The following is a 15,724-nucleotide window of genomic DNA, read 5'->3' on the forward strand; positions in this document are numbered from 1 at the left end:
AAGAAGGGCATTACAAACTCATCACAGGAAAGTCCCACCAAGATAAAGTTTCAATTATGAACATTTATGCCCCAAACACAAGGGCACACACATATGTAAAAGAAATATTACTAAAGCTTGAGCCACATATAAAGCCCCACACATTAATAATGGGGGACTTTAACACTCCACTTTTACTACTGGACAGATCTCCCAAATCAAAACTTAATAGAGAAATAAAGAACTTAACTGATGTTATGACTCAAATGGACTTAATCGATATCTACAGAACATTCCATCCTAACAAAAAAATATACCTTCTTCTCAGCACCCCATGGAACCTTCTCTAAAATCGACCACATACTTGGCCACAAAACAAATCTCAACAGATACAAAACAATTGGAATAACCTTCTGTGTTCTATCAGACCACCATGGTTTAAAGTTAGATTTCAACAACAACAAAAACTACAGAAAACCTACAGTCTCATGGAAACTGAATAATACTCAACTGAATCACCAATGGGTTAAGGAAGAAATAAAGAAAGAAATTAAAGACTTCCTAGAGATCAACAAAAATGAAGACACCACATACCCAAACCTATGGGGCACTATGAAAGCAGTGCTAAGAGGGAAATTCATAGCACTAAATGCCCACATAAAGAAGTTGGAGAAATCTCACACTAGTGACTTAACAGCACACCTGAAAGCTCTAGAACAAAAGGAAGCAATGGTACCAAGGAAGAATAGAAGCCAGGAAATAATCAAAGTGAGAGCTGAAATCAATAAAATAGAAACAAAGAGAACAATATAAAGAATTAATGAAACAAAGAGTTGGAGGTTCTTTGAGAAAATCAACAAGATAGACAAGCCCTTATCCAAACTAACCAAAAGACAGAGAGAGAGAGAGAGAGCATCCAAATCAACAAAATCAGAAATGAAAAGGGAGAGATACCAACTAACACGGAGGAAATCCAGAAAATCATCAGGTCATACTTCAAAAACCTCTACTCCACAAAACTGGAAAATCTAAAAGAAATGAATAATTTTCTGGATAGGTACCAAATACCTATGTTAAATCAAGACCAGATAAACTATTTAAATAGTCCAATAACTCCTAAGGAAATGGAATCAGTCATTAAAATTCTCTCAACCAAAAAAAGCCCAGGACCACATGGTTTCAACGCAGATTTCTACCAGATCTTCAAAGAAGAGATAATACCAATACTCTTTAAATTATTCCACACAATAGAATCAGAAGGAACATTACCAAACTCCTTCTATGATGCTACAATTACTCTGATTCCTAAGCCAAACAAAGATGAAACAAAGAAAGAGAACTACAACTGATCTCCCTCGTGAACATTGATACAAAAATACTCAATAAAATACTGGCAAACAGACTCCAAGTACACATCAAAACAATTATTCACCATGACCAAGTAGGCTTCATCCCATGGATATAAGATTGGTTCAACATACGAAAAATATGTCAATGTAATACACCATATAAACAAACTCAAAGAAAAAACCCACTAGATCATCTAACTGAATGCTGAAAAAAACCTTTGGGAATATCCAACACCCCTTCATGATAAAGATTCTAGAGAGATCAGGAATACAAGGAACATACCTAAATATAGTAAAATCAATTTACAGCAAGCCAACAGCCAACATCAAAGTATATGGAGAGAAACTCAAAGCAATTCCACTAAAATCAGGAATGAGGCAAGGCTGTGCACTCTCCTCATACTTATTCAATATAGGACTTGAAGTTCTAGCTAGAGAAATAAGAAAACATAGGAGATCAAGGGGATACAAATTGGAGAGGAAGAAGTCAAGCTTTCGCTCTATTCAGATGACGTGATGGTATTCATGAGTGACCCAAAAATTTGACCAAGGAACTCATACAGCTTATAAACACCTTTAGCAACATAGCAGGATACAAGATAAGCTCAAAAAAATCAGTAGCCCTCCTATATACAATTGACAAACAAGCTGAGAAGGAAATCAGAGATACATCACCCTTTACAATAGCCACAAATAATATAAAATACCTTGGGGTAACTCTAACTAAGCAAGTGAAGAACTTTTATGACAAGAACTTTAAGTCCCTGAAAAAAGAAATTGAAGATGTCAGAAAATGGAAAGATCTCCCATGCTCATGCATAGGCAGAATTAACATAGTAAAAATGGCAATTTTACCAAAAGCAATCTACAGATTCAATGCAATCCCCATCAAAATTCCAATACAATTCTTCACAGACCTGGAAAAAACAATACTCAACTTCATATGGAAAAACAAAAAAACTCAGGATATCCAAAAGAATCCTGTACAATAAAACAACCTCTGGAGGCATCATAATCCCTGAATTCAAGCTCTACTATAGAGCTACAGTAATAAAAACAGCCTGGTACTGGCATAAAAACTGACATGTGGACCAATGGAATTGAAGACCCTTACATTAATCTGCACACCTATGAACATATAATTTTTGACAAAGAAGCCAAAACTGTACAATGGAAAAAAGAAAGCATCTTCAACAAATGGTACTGGCATAACTGGATGTCAACATGTAAGGCTGCAAATAGATCCATATCTGTCACCGTGCAGAAAACTTAAGTCCAAGTGGATCAAAGACCTCAACATAAATCCAGCTACTCTGAATCTGCTAGAAGAGAAAGTAGGAAGTAGTCTTGAACGCATTGGCATAGGCGATCACTTCCTAAATACAACACCAGTAGCACAGACACTGAGAGAAACAATCAATCAATGGGACCTCTTGAAACTGAGAAGCTTTCATAGAGCAAATGATATGGTCAACACAGCAAAGTGACAGCCTACAGAAGGGACAAGGTCTTCACCAAGCCCACATCTGACAGAGGACTGATATCCAGAATATATAAGGAACTCAAGAAATTAGACATCAAAATGCCCAACAGTCCAATTAAGAAATGGGCTATAGAACTAAACAGAGAATTCTCAACAGAGGAAGCTCAAATGGCTGAAAGACATTTAAGGAATTGCTCAACATCCCTAATCATCAGGGAAATGCAAATCAAAATGACTCTGAGATACCACCTTACACCCATCAGAATGGCTAAAATCCAAAACCCTGAAGATACCTTATGCTGGAGAGGATGTGGAGTTAGGGGAACTCTCCTCCACTGCTGGTGGGAATGCAAGCTTGTACAACCTCTTTGGAAATCAATATGGCGCTTTCTTAGAAAATTGGGAATCAATCTCCCTGAAGACCTAGCTATACCCCTCTTGGGCATATACCCAAGGAATGCTCAATCATACCACAAGGGCACTTGCTCAGCTATGTTCATAGCAGCATTGTTTGTAATAACCAGAACCTGGAAAAAACCTGGATGTCCTTCAACTGAAGAATAGATACATAAAATGTGGTACATACACACAATGGAATACTACTCAGCAGAGAAAAACAATGACATCATGAGGTTAGCAGGCAAATGGATGGATCTAGAAAAAATCATCCTGAGTGATGTAACCCAGACTCAGAAAGACAAACATGGTATGTAGTCAATCATAGTGGATACAAGATGTAAAACAAAGGATGACTAGATTGCTACTCACAACTCCAGGAAGGCTACCTAGTAAAGAGGACCCGAAGAAAGACACAGGGATCACCCAACAACAGAGAAATAGATGAGATCTACATGAGCAAACTGGATGTGGGGGGGGTAATGAAGGACAAAGGTTGGGGGAAAGAAATCTTAGGGGAGTGGGAGATCCCAGCTGGATCAAGAACAGAGAGGGAGAACAAGGAAAGAGATATCATGATAAATGAAGACCCCATGGGAATAGGAAGAAGCAAAGTGCTAGAGAGACCCCCCAGAAATCCACAAAGATACCTCCACAATAGACTCCTGGCAATGGTTGAGAGAAAGCCTGAACTAACCTACTCTGGTGATCGGATGGCCAAATACCCTAATTGTCATGGTAGAACTCTCATCCAATGACTGATGGAAACAGATGCAGAAATCCATGGCCAGGCCCCAGGCGGAGCTCTGGGAGTCCAGTTGGCGAGAGAGAGGAGGGATTGTATGAGCAAGAATTGTTGAGACTATGATTGGAAAAAGCACGGGGACAAATATCCAAACGAATGGAAACACATGAACTATGAACCAATAACTGAGAAGCTCCAATGAAACTGGATCAGGCCCTCAGTTTAAGTGAGACAGTTGATTAGCTTGAACTGTTTTGGAGGCCCCCAGGCAGTGGAAACAGAACCTGTCCTTAGTGCATGAGCTGGCTGTTTGGAGCCTGGGGCCTATGCTGGGACACTTTGCTCAGCCTGGGTGAAGGGAGGAGTGGACTGGACCTGCCTCAACTGAATCTACCAGGCTGAGCTGAATCCCAGGGGAGTCCTTGCCCTCGAGAAGATGGGAATGGGGGTGGACTGGAGGGAGGTTGGGGCTGGCAGGAGGAGGGAGGACAGGGGAATTCGTGGCTGATATGTAAACTAAAATTAAATAATAAAATTTAAAAAAAATAAGAAAAAAGACCCATCACAGTCAACATTCTTCTGCTAGCTAGGCCATGTTCTAAAGGTTAAACTATCTCCCAAAGTCGGAACCCGTTGTTAAAGCACATGAGCACCAAGCCCCTGTGTGTTAGTGTGAAAATATTTTTAGTCAAAGTGCATCAGAGGGCTAGTGAGATGGCTAAGTGGATAAAGGCACTTGCCAGGAAGATTGACAACCTGAATTTGACCCCTGAGACTGACAAGATGGGAGGAGAGATTTGACTCTCAAAAATTATCCTTTGACCCCCACACTTCTGCAATGACATACATGTACATTGCCTTCCCCCATCTCCCAAATAAATTGAGACCAGGGTGTACTTGAACTCCCAAAGACCCACCATGTCTCCTGAGTGCTGGGATTAGCATGTCCAGCCTCCTTATTGCTGTTCTTCATACCTACATAGTCTCTGGATTTCAATTGTAAAACTAGCAAGGTGATGATGCCTGGCCTCCAGGAACTTAGCAAGCATCCTGAGACTGGCTGCTTATTTCCACTTGTAATATCTCAGCTCTTACCCTAATCATTTGCATCTCCAGCATTCATTCTGGGAGCTGGAAGGGTGGTTCAGCCTTGAGAACACTTGGTCTTGCAGAAGACCCAGGATCGATTCACAGCACCCACATGGGAGCTGACAACCAACTGTTAGTCCAGTTTCAGGAGATCTGATGTCCTCTTCTGACCTCTGTGGGCAGTGAGCACACACATGGTGCACAGACAGAATGCAGATAAAACATTCATCCACATAAAATGAACAAGTCTCCAAAAACACAAGCATGTTGCTCACTTTCATGTTGACTGTAATTACTCCAGAAGTCTAATTGTTTATTCTCTCTGTTTTAATGAGTTCTCCTGAGTTGTGTTAAAAGCATGTTTACTTTCTGAGTTTTTATTTCTATGATCTAACTTATTTTCACTTAGGCCATAGATGGTGACTGGCAAGAGTGTCCCTGGAAGTGAGGGTGTGAAGGAGGGAGAGGATACGTTTGAGGCTGGACTCCTCTTTTCTGACATCATCTGCAATACTGCAGACATGGGCACACAGATGCAGCTTTCCCCTCCCAAGCAAATATATTACTTTTCAAATCAGTGGGGATTACCTTTAGGGGTGTTTGCTCTTCAGAGGTATTAGGTAGAGGCTCTCTCTTCCTGAGGACAAACATTAACTTCAGGACTTCCAAAAAGATTTCAAACCCTTCTCTTTAACCTCTTCTGGTGACCTGGCTCTGATCGATGTAAATACTGTGATGTAGTTTGATCAAGAAACAGACACTGTTTCTTGTCCACAGAAATATATTCTCTGTCATTTATCTTCATTTCTGGGTCTTTAGATATGTTCTGCAATGGAAAGGGTGAGGATTGACTTTTTTGGTTTGGTTCTGAAATTAATATTTTAGTTTTGGGGTGCATGTTTTCAAATCTATATATTCTTTAGTAGTCACAGGGCATTGACATGCAAACAGTAGAAACTAATAATTAACAATGAAATACCTTCAAATATGCTTATCTATTCACAAATTACTGGGATATCAAGAAGTATAAAATGGTAGCTAGAATAAGAGAAAGTCATGAGCTAAAAATCTTAGCCTTGCTGTTGTCATTTGGACTAAAATTGATTCACTATGTTTCAACAATTCTAAATCTGTATAAGGTGATTATTAATATTAATAACCCCTTCATCAGTCTTTCTCTTCTTCCAAGGTTGGGAAGTAAAAATGAACATTATTTTCCCTTATATTTTCCTTTTATAAATAAACACTGATTGAAATATTAGTGTTGTCCATATCATAGTACCTGTGAAACTTGTTTACAAAAACTCATTTGTCCATTTATTCACATTCAAAAATCACTAAAATGCAGCTTATAATTAATGCACGCCCTCATGCTAGGACTCCAGGTTACACAGATCAGATATCCTAACTTTTATCAACTCACAGCTTTCAAATACCTTTAATATGCATATGCATGTATCTGATTAAACCCTTCTAATGGGGCAAATGTTAGAATATATACATAGATGACATCTAAGTGTATATTATTTTATAATGTAAAAAAAAGAAATTAAAATTTTAATATATGTTACTTGAATCTTCACTTCCAGAACTAATGGCATGGAGAAACACATATTATTTAACTAGTTGAAGACTTTTAAACATACATTTAGTGGAATCATATAAAAACCACAGTGCCACTTCTTCACAATGTAAATTTTGATGAACAGATTACACGTGTCTAAATATCCACAACTTCTTGTTATTTTATATACAGAAGCAAAGACAGAAATAGAGGAGATGCTCTCATTTATGATCCTAAAATAGAAGTGTCCAAGGGAAGATAAGCTTTACTTGCATTGAAGCTGAAGATAAAGGCACCTGGGAGATTCCCTGATCACTGAAATAACTAACTGAACCCATTAAAATGTATTTAGGTGTATTATCACCATCATGTTTCAAAATTACTCTAATGTGTGTTTATTTCTGCAAATATCCTTGGTCAAACACCAGACATCTTCTCTTATGGGAGAATACTGCACTTAATATTCCTCTCACTATTGTTTCCAGGTCATTTTCTTATTCAGCCACCACTACCTGCAAGGACTTACTGCTCACTCAGAATTTACCTGAGGCCAGTAAACAAACAATGTCCCAAATCAATCTGTGCACAGGGGCAGGAGATTCACTTCAGATCCAGGACCATGGGGCCCAACAATCCAGCTCTCAGGACAGCAGTTGTCTAATTAGTTCTAAAGGGGTTATAATAACACAGATACTTTACAAACTGGCTGTGGTGACTCTAAGTCACAGCAGGCATTGAGCACATTGTATTGTGTCTGCCTCAAGGTACACTCAACACTATTAATTCCTTGTCTTGGGATTCACCAATTACTTCCTGTATTTTTAAACTGTATTCTTACCTGGATAAAGACTTCTGTTTGGTAATGTTGTCCACTTCTAAAGGTAAATGAAAACTCTACAACGATTATAGAAAATTGTAACTAAGAAAATGACGACATTAATGTTTGTTTTACTTCAGCTGTCAGTTTGGCCCTTTTTCAGGTATTGCTTCACTATGAAATGTGAAAATCCTTTTAACATTCATATGAAAAATCATTTATTAAATATTCTGGATCCTTATTATGACTTCCTGATGTACCTTACATTCGGAATTTTCAAAACATTTGAGCTTCAAGAGTTGATTATGATTGGTGACTGCTTTCCTTACAACTTTTTCTCATGTTGAAGACATGGGGAGAGTTTAGCCCCTGATTAAAACAACAACACCCCAACACATACACACAGGGAGAGGGAGAGAGGTAGTTCTTCTGTGTGCCTTGTTCTGATGACTATAGTAATGGATGGTTTTCTATCTACATGCTCATGTAGTTAATAGTCCCATTTCATCTGTCCTCCTTGCTCTTAAAGCAACACAGCCTTGTCTCTGTCATGACAGTGTGTTGGCATTTCATTGAGACTGATGTTCTCTCCTAAGAGGTTGGTTTGGTAGACCATGAAATTGATTTCTGCCTCCAAGCATCCCTCTCTAGCATCCCAGAAGCCACCACATTTTTTTTGTATTTTCAAATTACTTTTTAAATAATCCATTGACAAATAAATGCTGAAACCACCACCTGGCTGTTTTTGTGTTCAACAAGCATTTTTGTGTAATTCTGAGTCCTTGTAACTCAAAACCTGTCCCAAAATTTATAGGAGGACAATAATTTCCTTCAGTACCAGGTCTTCGTGAGTACAGTTAAGAGATCCAGATTCCAGGAGCTGTTGTTAGTAAACTCCAAGACGACAGCTTCATTTTATCATCCACTTTGGAATTCACTACTACTGAGGATCTGGTACAGTGGGCTTTGAACGTACTTTTCAGAATCATGTAGAAAGGGTCACTGTTGAATGAAAGCCCAAGAGAGCCTTGAACCTAGCCTTTCCTTTGCTCCCAGTCTTTTCAGCAGCTAACTCACCCCAAAATCATGAGTTCAGTGATGTCTAATGTTGTGTGTGTGTATGTGTGTGTATGTACATGTGTGTGTGTCTGTGTATGTGTTTGTGTCTCTATGTGCTGGTTGTGTGAGATTTCCAGCTTGTTCTTGTATTTGACCCCCAGGCTAGCTCTCTGGGGGAACTTCCAGGGATTCCCTGTCTTCATCTCCAGTCTCTCAGTAGACTCCTTCAGACACAGATGCACCCTAGCATGAATATCAGGTCTTATGTTGCTTCCTGATACTCAAGCTTGCTTCCTTACAAACAAGTGGTAAATTTTCTAATGACTGAACCAAATCATAACCCTATATGTTTGTCATGATTTCACACTGTTTCAGGTGTTAGAAGTTTCCCCATATGCTTCAAATTGTAGCCTCTACCAATTTTCATGAAGCTTGTAATTAAAAAAGAAATACATGTAGAGACAATTGGCTAAATAGGCCTGCCTCCCAACATGATGGCCTAAGTTCAAAATCCAGAACATAAATGGTAGAAGGAAAGAAGCAACTCCCTGAATTGGTCCTCTCATCTACACACACACACACACACACACACACACACACACACACACACACACTGACACACAACCGCACACTGGTGTTCATAAAAGGAGTTCATCATTTCTGACACTGAAGCAAAGGGAATCCTCAACAGACTACCAACATTCTTGTACGTAAACACTAAACCTCAACACAAGCTCCTTAGTCCTCTTAACCACTGTCCAAACTGAGAACTAAATTACCAATTCTTTTAAAAACTGTCCTGTTGCAAGACTGTCTGTTTTCAAGGACATCTTAGCCTACTGCTTTCTCACTGACTCACCAGCTGAGTGGCACATTTACCTAGACAGAACCACAGGTTGGATATCACCATTGTGTCTAAGTACACATAATACAAATCACATTCACTCTCATTGCATCCACAGTATGGCTTTGATCTTGTTACCCTCTGATGTGTCCTTTTTCTTTTTCACTCTCTCCTGTAATTCCCCCCTTTATTATCCTAACACCCACTATTCCTACTATGAGACACTCTACCAAGAACCATCAGCACACAATCACCTGCTTGTCAAGTACAAAGACTCAACATAAACTCACAATAACCTGCACTTCTCACAAGCCAACACCTGTCAAGACATCTTGAAATGCACGATGAGCAACCACACACTACTGCCCCTATACCCAGACTGTGATTCAGGCCACAGGCTCTGCTCTTCATGAAGCAGAACAGCCTGTGTACCCATCTCACTCCCACCTAGGCATCAAGTTTTGCCTCTCAGATGCACTCAGGAAAGTTAGTTTGTGCATGAGGTCACCAAAGAGGTCATCCTCCTGTCCCTGAGGAAAGCTGAGCTGGACACAGTGGTTTCAAGTCAGTCAACAGAGAACTAGGCATAATGACTCCCTGCTGTTCAAATCGTTATTAGTATAATGGTCCAAGATTCAATGCAGTTCATTCCTCTAACAGGTCATCATCTGTAGCTGAATGGTCATTTTCTCCACCTTGTTCATCTCCAGATCCTGCTCAGTGAGGGGAGAGTTGAAAAGATGCCTTTCCAGTCATTCCTGGAGGTAGATTAAAAAAGAGTATTTACATAATTGAATGTCATAGGGCCAAGAGAGGTAATGCTACGTTTAGGGTAAAAGGGCCAAGGAAAAAACTTGACCATGAAGGCCCTGAGATCAGGGCCAAGGAAAGAACATTTTGACCCTGACTTCATTCCAAGCCCATGACCAGTTCCAGGAATAAGAATCCTATCAATCTCTGAGCTTGACCCCAAATCAGTTCACAAAAGTCTCATCAAGTCCAGGCCAAACTGGAAAGCTCCACACTCCCAAGAAACCCCTTGTATAGACTGCCTTCTGCTCAGTTCCCTGTGGCTTTTCACCAAAGCAGATGATCCACCTTCTTGGGATTTCCATCTCAATAAGTATCTTGTGTAAGTTAATGTTGTGTGGTGTGACTTTGTGGTATTTCTTGTCTCCTGATTTCCAGGAAATCTTTCAGAGTAGAGCTGTAACACTTGCAATGGGAAACCTCCCCCTACCAGAGCAGAGCTGTTACATTTGCACTGGGGAAACCTTGCCTGCTGGAGCAGAGCTGTAACACTTCTGTTGGGGAAGCTATTCCCCCTAAAGCTGAAATACTTACACTAAGTACCAAGTAGAGGCCTGAGGAAGAAGTGCTTGGAACCTTAGTAGCTCTGAAAGAACAGGGCAGCTATCTTCAGGCTGGGGCACATAAGCCACATCTGGGTCCTCCACCACAATGGCTAGATATGTGCCTCAACACCCACTGCAGTCCCATGGGCCCTGGAAGCCATGCTGGTTTGGAGTACAACCTCAGCTCATATCTGATGTGGTGCAGGAAAGTCCTGGAGTCCATAGTGCTTAGCACCACCAAGCCTTGACCATCTGTGTGTAGTACCAAGAGGAATTGAATGGCTGGAACCTTGGTGAATGCCCAAGGGAGTTAATCTACCTGTTAACAGCATCAGATATCCATACAACATAAAGGAATCTGCTGAGGGTGAATTTCAGGAACACTCTATCCTGACAGGGATTGCTCATCTATCATTCTGTGCCTCTTGATGCCCTGTTTCGACTCTGAATGAAAATAAGGAGATTCCCCAGCACATTAGCTGCAGATTTGATAATTTCTAGATCTCTGTCAAACTAACCCCAGAAATCCTTCTCTGTGTCTGCTATTTAGGAACCTAGAGAAGCAGCATAGCCACATTGTTTCCCAAAGTATCCCAGTTGCTGAGCCCCATTAATGACGGCCCAACTCAAGTCCTACCTCCTCCAGGAAGCTCCCCATTCCCTACACAAAACTCACTGTACCTTCCCCTGGAACATTTATTTCTTGATGTTTTATCCTGAAACAGATGACCAGATTCCTTCTGCCTCTCTCTCTTCTCTAGGCTGTCCATTCTCTTTCCCAAGTAGCATTCTCAGTCTCACCAATATGTCTTTGTGAATCCCGGAGGCACTGTACAAATGCCCCAAATGGCAGTTGGTGTTTCTTCAACAGTGGTGACATCAAGAGGATGCTCAGGGCTCTCCAGAGAAGAATAGAATGTTCAGGGAAGGTACTGGTAGAGTCACTGCCAACAGCCTTCACCTGCGTGCCATTGAGCTGTTCCCCAATGAACCAATAGTTGCCCTTTCCAGGAGCATTCCCATGGACACAGGGGATGCCATTCTGCACCTCCTCCTTACAAAACCAGAGATATCTCTCTCTGCCTCATTAGAACCTTTTCATTACTTATCTGTAGAGAGTTCAAGACTCACTTTTCAAAAACAGCCCAGGGAATGGCTCTTCCCTTCCTAAGATCTCTGATCAATTAGATGAGAAATAAAAGTTTCTAGGAAATGAGGTTAGGAAGTGTACTTGTTTGAACCCAGAACAAATGAGTGACATGAGGTGTACTGTGTCCTTTTAGATGGTGTATTACACTGGCAAACCATGCTAGCCAAGGTTAGCTATCTCAGGAATACCCGATTCCAGAAGCCAAGGGACAGGACCTGCCCTACACACTGCTTCATCTCAGGCAAACCTGGCACACAGAAGCATACACATTCAGGAAGTGACTGGCAGAAGAGACTCTGCCCTAGCGGGATCTGAAAGCCCAGTGGAGTCTCACCCCACTCCGTGGCTATCAATTCACCCACCCCTTTATAGGTAGGGGGTCTCTCAGAGGTCAGCTGCTTCTTCTGCCTCCCTGCACAAGACAATCTCCTTGGGCTGATTCACAGTTGCACGGAATGCAACTTGGCTTCAGAGTCTTCAGTCCTCTTTTGTCAGAGCCAGAGGAAAACTGGTACTATCCACAAGCACTTAGGGAATGGGAGGTGCTCAAGTCACTTCCTGGATGCTTTAGACTTCATATTGGTGGAAATGTCATGCAGGACAAAACTTAGTCATCAGATTCACCAACACTTCCTCACCTGTGCTGTCAGGAAAGGGACTATCTCTGTCCTAATACACTGCCTCTAAAAGCTCTCAGGCTACACTGGAGATCTGGGTGCCACCCACACAGCTGGGACCTCAGACATCTTAGGACTCACTGGCAGACAGCAATGCTTGGTGACTCCTGCCCTGCTAGTGGTTGTGATATAAAGTATGAGAACCTCAGGCTTTGCCAGGGCAGTTTCCCCTCCCTGTTTTTAGTGCAACAATTCCCAAAGGAATGGAGTGGGGATGAAGAGCAGTGATGGTACTAAAATAGTTCCCCTGATTCCTTCTTCACTCAGAGGGAAAGCAGAAGACCTCCAGCAGAGCAGTCTGTCAGCTCCTGGCTGTGCCAAATTAAACATCAGAAATCCTTGACTCTGGGTCTACTCTTTAGGAACCCAAAGAAGGATAGGCCCATTGCTTCCCAGAGGAGCTGCTGAGCCATCTTCCTGGGAGGTCCACGTCAAGTCCAACTCCTCCAGGAAGCTCCCAACACCCTGTCGAGGAATCACAGTGCCTTCCCCTGGAACATTGATTTCTTGCTGTTTTAAAATGAGACCAAAGCCCACCTTCCTTTGGTGTCTCTCTGGTATCTCTGTGCTTTCCATTCTCTCTCTCTAGTAGCCAGCTCAGTGTTTTCAACATGTCTTTGGTTGAAACACATAGGCACTGGACAAATGCCCCAAGGGCCATTGGTATCTGCACAGCACTGGTAATATCAGAGATGATGCCAGAGCTCTCCAAGATACAAGAGACTGTCTGGGGAAGTAATTGCTAATGTCACACCTTACAGTCCTCATCTTTCTGCTATCTCACACCAAACTGACCGTCAGCCAAGGTGCCCTTTCCAGGAGCCTCTCCATTATCATAGCAGAAGGATAAGAGAGAAAGTGTCCCCAGCTAGACACAGATGGAGCACTGAGTTCTACCAGATCCTGCCCCCTCAGTGAGCTGAAATGAGATGGAGGGCAGGAAGGCTGCAGGGGCTGCTGGGACTGCTGCTCACCTGTGCCCTCTGAGGACTCCTGAGGCCCGTGATGCCTTTCAGGTAGAGAATGAGCATCAGGCAAGGCTGTGTCTTCTCCAGCACAGCATCCAGGTACTAGAAGTGGTCCTAATGACCCCAGCTATAATCTTATTTATTTTCCCAATCCCCTGGCACCTCCCCAAAAGTAACCTGTCACTAAAGAAGGAACTACTTCTGCAGTTTTATAAAGCAGCCAGAGGGAGGTTTACAAACTCTCTCTGATGCCCCTGAAAGTGGTGGCAGGTGGGAGCTTGCCATAGCACCAATAATTATGCTGGACTCAGATCTGTAACCACTGGTGAGCAAGATAGAAGCTGCACTCCTCTTCCCTACAGACCCAAGCACAGAAATATGACTAGAATATTCTGCTAAAGGTCTAAGTCCCTGTACTCTTGCTGTGAAGAGACTTCATGACCAAGTCAACTCTGATAAAAGAAAGGATTTAATTGTGGGCTTGCTTACAGATTCAGAGATTTACTCCATTACCGTCATGTTGGCACCAATGCTGATGCAGCAGTAGACGAGAGCTACGTCCTGATCTGCCAAGAGAGACCTGGGCCACCCCTGGCTTCTGAAACCTCAAAGTCCAACCCCTAGTGACACACTTCCTCGAAAAATGCCACACATCCTTATCCTTCTCAAGTGATGCCACTCCCTGATGACTAAGCATTCAGATATGGGAGCCTATGGGGACCATTCTTATTTAAACCACCACAATACCCCTGTTCACAATGTGAGATAGAGCTCATCCTCAGCATAAGTCACTAGGCATCCCTGGATGGATCAGTTGTCTTATGTATAAAATAGAATGATAATCCTGAACACAAATCTTATAGGAGAAAGATGCCTTGGATTTTTTGGGAGCCTCCTGATACTTCCCCACTCCCTGGTCCTCTCTAACCTCAGTAAAGCTGCCATATAACACACTTCCTCTTACTTTGAGCATTCCTGAGATCTGGTTACTTTACTTTTTATTTCTGCAAGGAACCTGGTCTCCAGGCAGGTAATATGCTTACTATTGAAGGTGGTACAAGTGTTACAGCTCTGGAGGGAATGGTATCCTGACTTGTCAGGAAGTCAAGCCATACCTTCAAGTGTTACAGCTTTGGAGGGAAAGGTATCCTGACTTGTAGGGTAGTCAGGCCATACCAGCAAGTGTTATAGCTCTGGAGGGAAAGGCATCCTGACTTTTAGGGTAGTCAGGCTAAACCTACAGCTGTGAAGGGAGGAATCCTGGATACCTGCAGTTGTGAGGAGAAAGTATACTGACTTGTTGGAAAGTCAAGGTATAATTGAAACTGGGATACAGTGGAAGATGGTCTCCAGATAGTATGTGGCAATGCTGTTTCCCTCTGAGAGAGAGTCATTACAGATTAGTTTTGCTCTGCCCCTTCCTGTGAAAGAGAGCTTCCCAGCAGAGGTATCCTTTTCTTCTGATGATCTGCTCCTCTATGGGAATGTCCCAGCAGAGGTATCCTTTTCTTCTCATCTCTGGCCCAAGGTGTTACTTCTTCTTTGCTCTGCAAAAGAAGAACGCCTCCTCCAGAAATGTAGCAATATGCCCAGGCTCTGGCAGAAGTTGTTAATTCTGCCCCCTGCCAAGGGAGCTTTCCTGCTGAAGTATCTGCTTCTTCTTCTGCACTGCTCTGCTCCCAAGGGAAATTCCCAGCAATCAAAAGATCTTCACCCAAAACTCTTATTAAAGAGATTTATTTGGGAAGGAGGAATCCAGGAGAAGAGCTGCCGCTGGATGGTGAAGGATGGTGAAGGACAGCTGATAACTGAACAGACATAGGGGCTTAAGGATGGAGATTTTTCAAGAAGATGTTCTGCTCAGGGATTGGTTGGTTTTCCTGCTTAGCGATTGGTTGGTTTAGTTGGTCAAGGGCAGAGTTGGCTCTAGTTTTAGGGCCAAAGTGTGTTTCTTTCACTGACCCTTTTTAGACTTTTGGCTCTAATTTCAGGGCCAGGGTGTATTTCTTTGACTGGCTCTGGTTCCACGGACAAAGTGTGTTTCTTTGGCTGTGGTTTCAGGGTCAGGGTGTGTTTCTTTGGTTCTGGTTTCAGGACTAATGGGATTCTTTCAATGGCTTGGATTTCAGGACTAGGGTGTGTTTCTTTCACTGGCTCTGGTTTCAGGGCCAGGGTGGTTTTTTTTGGCTGACCATTTTACCCTACAGCCAAGCTTCTCCAGATGGCTCTACACAACCAGTCTTGGTCCT

The 15,724-nt window shown here is 42.1% G+C and overlaps 1 protein-coding gene and 1 long non-coding RNA gene across 10 annotated transcripts in view; one reads left to right on the forward strand and one right to left on the reverse strand.

The window, feature by feature from the left end:
* The window catches only part of LOC131901448 (disks large homolog 5-like), a 260,863-nt gene that overhangs the window by 152,738 nt on the left and 92,401 nt on the right, over nt 1-15,724 (forward strand). The window lies entirely within an intron of this gene.
* Nucleotides 9,924-11,533, reverse strand: LOC131901457 (uncharacterized). Its single transcript, XR_009376594.1, has 2 exons — nt 11,362-11,533; nt 9,924-10,083 (listed from the first exon to the last, which is right to left on the reverse strand). It is a non-coding gene; the product is annotated as an uncharacterized LOC131901457 (long non-coding RNA).

Source organism: Peromyscus eremicus, unplaced genomic scaffold (assembly GCF_949786415.1).
Source record: "Peromyscus eremicus unplaced genomic scaffold, PerEre_H2_v1 PerEre#2#unplaced_83, whole genome shotgun sequence".
Classification (NCBI taxonomy): Eukaryota; Metazoa; Chordata; class Mammalia; order Rodentia; family Cricetidae; genus Peromyscus; species Peromyscus eremicus.